Genomic DNA, 5,000 nt, shown 5'->3' on the forward strand with positions numbered 1-5,000 from the left:
GCGTGTGTGTGTGTGTGTGTGTGAAGAATTATGTTGGAGCTATGTGTGTGAGTGTGTAGGGGTATGTGTGTGTGTGTGTGTGTGTGTGTGTGTGTGTGTGTGTGTGTGTGTGTGTGTGTGTTTATTATTACTCTGAGATCTTTGTGTGTGTATCTGTGTCTGATTATGTCAGGGCTGGTCAGTTGTGTGTGTGTGTGTGTGTGTGTGTGTGTGTGTGTGTGTGTGTGTAGTCCAAGGCCCAGGACCAGAGAGGACATAGCTCAATGGCACAGCTTTGCTCCTGAGTGCATACATGTGTTATTGTCCCTCAGGTCTCACTCAACAAGTGCCATAAAACCTCTTTTTGTTCTCTCCCCTTTCTCTTTGTTCATTTTCCTCTCTCTCTCTCTCTCTCTCTCTCTCTCTCTCTCTCTCTCTCTCTCTCTCTCTTTACTCTCTCACTCTTTCTTTCTGTCTCGATCTGTCTCTCATTAGCTCTCCCTGTGTTCCACTTTTCTATCTCTCTCTCTCTTGCTTTAAACAGCGCACACAGCATTGCAGACTGCAGCACAGCAAACAACACTGTTAGTATCTATATCCATATCTAAATATATATTTCTATATCTGTATATCTATCTATTTTTCTTGAGAGACGATGGTTCTGCACTTTGATCAGTCGTTCGTTTTTGAGTTGCAGCAATTCCTATATAGATAGATAGATAGATAGATAGATAGATAGATAGATACTTTATTGATCCCCAAGGGAAATTCAAGAATATTTGTAGTAGTGTGTGTGTGTGTTTGTGTGTGTGTGTGTGTGTGTGTGTGTGTGTTAATGTGTATATCATTCACTTGTTGTTCTACTTCTTTGCTATCTGTTCTCTCACTTGACTCCCCCTTTCTCTCTTCCCCTCTCTCTTCCTCTCTTTCTTTCTCTCTTCCTCTCTTTCTTTCTCTCTTCCTCTCTTTCTTTCTGTCTTTTTCTGCTCCACTGACGTTTGTTTTCCCTGTTTATGGCTGTTCCAAAACACAGGGCCTTAGAGGGGATGATGCTATCTGTCTGTCTGGAACATTTGGACTGTCCTCCTGCATTTCCTCTCTGTGGGAAAGAGAGAGAGGGAGAGAGAGAGAGAGTGGGGGGAGAAAGAGAGAGAGGAAAAGAGACAGACAGAGAGAGAGGGGGGGGGGAATCTTTACAAGCTCATGTTCCTTAACTTCCTCTGGGCCAGGCACACACAGGCACAGGTACCGTTGTCACGGCTGTCACCACTGTGCTCTTGAGCAAGGCACTTAACCCCCGAGTTGCTCCAGGGAAACTGGCCCTTACGATAATTGACGTAACTCGCTTTGGATAAAAACGTCAGCCAAATAAAATAGTAAATAAATAAATAAACACACATAGACACACACACACAGACACACAGACACACACACACGCACACACACACACACACACACACACACACACACACACACACACACACACACACACACACAGACAGATAGACAGACAGACACACACACACTTGGCATGTACATGTGCAGGCACACACACACACACACACACACACACACACACACACAGAGGCTTTCTCTCCCACACTCTGATAGATGACGGTCCATAAAAGCCCATCTCTGAGCCAGAAGCTGCAGCTGTGGAGTCTGGGAATGGAGCTCTTCCCTCCAGGCCTTGCCATTGTTCAGACACACATGTGAGCATGGGATTGTATGAGATTGTATGTGTGTGTGTGTGTGTGTGTGTGTGTGTGAATATGTGTGTGTGAATATACTGTACATGTGTGTGCAAGCACATGAATACATATACACATGCATACATGCATACATATGAGTGTGTGTGTGTATGTGTGAGCATTTTGGTGTACATGTGAGCAACATACTCACGTGTGTTTCTATGCGCCCATACACATATTTTGTTCATGCAGACAGTCTGTAATTTGCTGTCTATATGCCTTCACACACACACACACACACACACACACACATCTGAGGACATGTTTTCTTTTAACACACACCTCGCATGTGTGCTTTTTACGGCATGTGCCCATATAAAACTACACACAAGCACTCAGATCTACAGCCAATACTGTGAGTATGAGGGACTCAGAAGCCACACACACACACTTCACACACACACACACACACACACACACTGTGTTGAGAAGCAGGGCAGCTATCAGAGCCAGTCTTTTTTTGACCAGACCCCATTTCTTCATAGCTCTGGAAAAGTTAATGATTAGTGTTTTGCCTTTGAAAGAATACGGGTTTCATATTTTCAGTTCATGTTCACCCTGTTTTCAAGATAAGCAGATTTCCAAAGTTAACTCACTGAGTGCCAAAAACGTAATATTACGTTTTTCCTTCCCATGCGTTGAGTGCCAAAACCGTAATATTACATTTTTTTTTTTTTTTTTAAATTACGAAACTAGACACTCTAACACACCTTATATGTGATTTTGGGAGCTCTGTGATGAATGGAAATGAAATATATGACGATCGAAAACTCATGAAAACGCACAATCTGGACATTTTATCAACTCGGTTGGCTTTGGGTCGAATCAGTGACACATGCACATCAGGTCAAAACCAGGCCATTTTCGTGGGTCTATCACTAGGTGGCAGTCTCGCCAGGTCTCGCTGATCACTTCCGAAGTTTACCGAAGTTTACAGGCAACACTTCATATTTCATGAAAGACGTTATATCTCCATTTCTAGAAAAAAAAACAGCGATTTTGATGAAAACTAGCCACTGTTTATCTTGGGATTTCTCAGGAACAGAGGCGTGTAGAAATACACGGTTTGCACCCACTGAGAGTTTAAAGTCTAACCTTTTAACCGAACCATTGTATGTGTTCATAGCTATAACACAGAATATGCTATGGCTGTACAAAAATCATCAACAATGGTCTAGATTGCTGGCACTCTAGGACAAAGCTTCCGAAAACAGCTTGGCATTCAATGAGTTAAAGAAAAAAGCGACACTGTAGAAAGATATGATCAGTTCTCATTTCCCCAATATTTTGTGTGCATTCAGTAGCCATAAACCTGTTGAGCAGGCAGAGAGAATGCTATATTTGTACTAACAGGAGTGACTGGCCAGGCCTTCAAACACTGAGAATAGAAACATGTTTGCCTCTCCCCATCTTGTCCTAAATTCCACCCACAAAGCCACGTCAATTTTAACGTCACACCTAGAGCATGCGAGGGAAGTTCAGGCTGCATACTGGATAAAAGTTAAAGTTAAAAAAGTTTTTTTTTGCTCGATGAAATATTCACAGTTTGCACACAAATAAAGCATCTTTTACAAGGCAGACCGATTTAAGACTACTCTGTTCCTACTGTGGTTTGAGAAGGTAATTCAGCAATACATTTAACAGGCAGCCTAAAGATGTGGATCTGATATCAAATGGAAAGTTGTTCTCACTCCCACTTTATTAAAGGCACACCAGGCAGCCTGATGCTTTTTCTCTACGAAACCCCTCGCTCGGTCTGAAGCTCTTTTCCTTTTCTTTGCATCTTCCGTCAAGGGTTTTCACTGCTTTTTCGCCGGCTCTGCCATTATACACACGTTTGCAACAATCTAGCATTTCGTTAGCCTGCCTCTGTGCCGAAAACTGATCCTGCTTCGGTCGGCGGGTAGGATACACCGAACTTGCAAGTGGGATATTCTTCCTACAGGCAGTAGGGGCGGGCGAGAGAGCCTTCATTCGCCCCGTAATGAGTCATTTAACCATATACCGACTTACGAAGATGATTAATTAACACGAAAACGTTGCCTGGTGTCCCTTTAATGTACAGTACAGGCCAAAAGTTTGGACACAGCTTCTCATTTCAAAGTGTTTTCTTTATTTTCATGACTATTTACATTGTAGATTATCACTGAAGGCATCAAAACTACAGCAAACAGATGAATATTTTGTCAAAATATTATGGCTTGCTGAATATGGTGTTAAATTAAAAACAAATAGCAACTTTGAAGAAACTATAATATAAGACATGTTTTCAGTTATTTCACTTTTTTGTTAAGTACATAATTCCACGTGTTCATTAAAAGTTTTGATGAATCTACAATGTAAATAGTCATGAAAATAAAGGCATTGAATCAGAAGGTGTGTTTTGGCCTGTACTGTATCTCTAATATTAAGCAGAGTCTTGTGATTAATGTTGATATGCTTTAATTCACCTGGCTGTGACTCAATAGAGGTGGGGGAAGGGACTAGTGTCTTTCAAATATGGGAGTGTATTCCAACAGAGAACTCTGAAGTTGCACTCAATGGGGCTGCTATATGAGACGGGGATTTCTCCAGGAAGTCTATACCTTAAACACACACACACACACACACACACGCACACACACACACACACACACACACATACACACACAGCTCGTGTTCCACTGACCCAGCCGGTATTGTCAGCTCTTTAACGCTGTGCTATTGGCCAGTGTGAGCTAGTGGCTTGCTCTCGGAGCTGTCTGATTGGCTGGGGCGAGGTGTGTTGTTCTCTGTGTGAACGTCATGTGTCCTTCAGTGGTGATCTCAGCTCATTTTTAGCCATAATGTGATCATCACTTGCATTGTTTTGACATTGTTGTCGTTTCCTCTTCTACTCTCGTTCTCACTCCAGTCCTCTGTTGTTCTTCCATTCTTTCATCTCTTATCTCCTTGGCTCTGTCTCTAGTCTGTGTTAGTCTCCCCCCGACACACACACACACACACACACACACTCCAATTATCTCTCTCCAAACTGTCTTTCTCTCTCTCCAACTCTCTCTCTGCCTCTCCCCCTCGTCAACATCTACTTCCTCCCCCTCTACCTTTAATAGTTTATTGTGTTGTAACATTTCCACCCCTCTGTCCATTTACCTTTCTCCTGTGTGTGTGTGTGTGTGTGTGTGTGTGTGTGTGTGTGTGTGTGTGTGTTTGTCTTGTATTGCCTCAGGAAGCTTTGATCACCCACACTAGTGTAGATAGCGGCTATGCCCCTGCCAAGTCCCCCTGCCG

At 42.8% G+C, this 5,000-nt stretch overlaps 1 protein-coding gene across 1 annotated transcript in view; it reads left to right on the plus strand.

The window, feature by feature from the left end:
- The window catches only part of rhoub (ras homolog family member Ub), a 22,599-nt gene that overhangs the window by 12,219 nt on the left and 5,380 nt on the right, over positions 1-5,000 (plus strand). The gene's annotated exons all lie outside the window — the stretch shown is intronic.

This window comes from Alosa sapidissima, chromosome 15 (genome assembly GCF_018492685.1).
Source record: "Alosa sapidissima isolate fAloSap1 chromosome 15, fAloSap1.pri, whole genome shotgun sequence".
Taxonomy (NCBI): Eukaryota; Metazoa; Chordata; class Actinopteri; order Clupeiformes; family Clupeidae; genus Alosa; species Alosa sapidissima.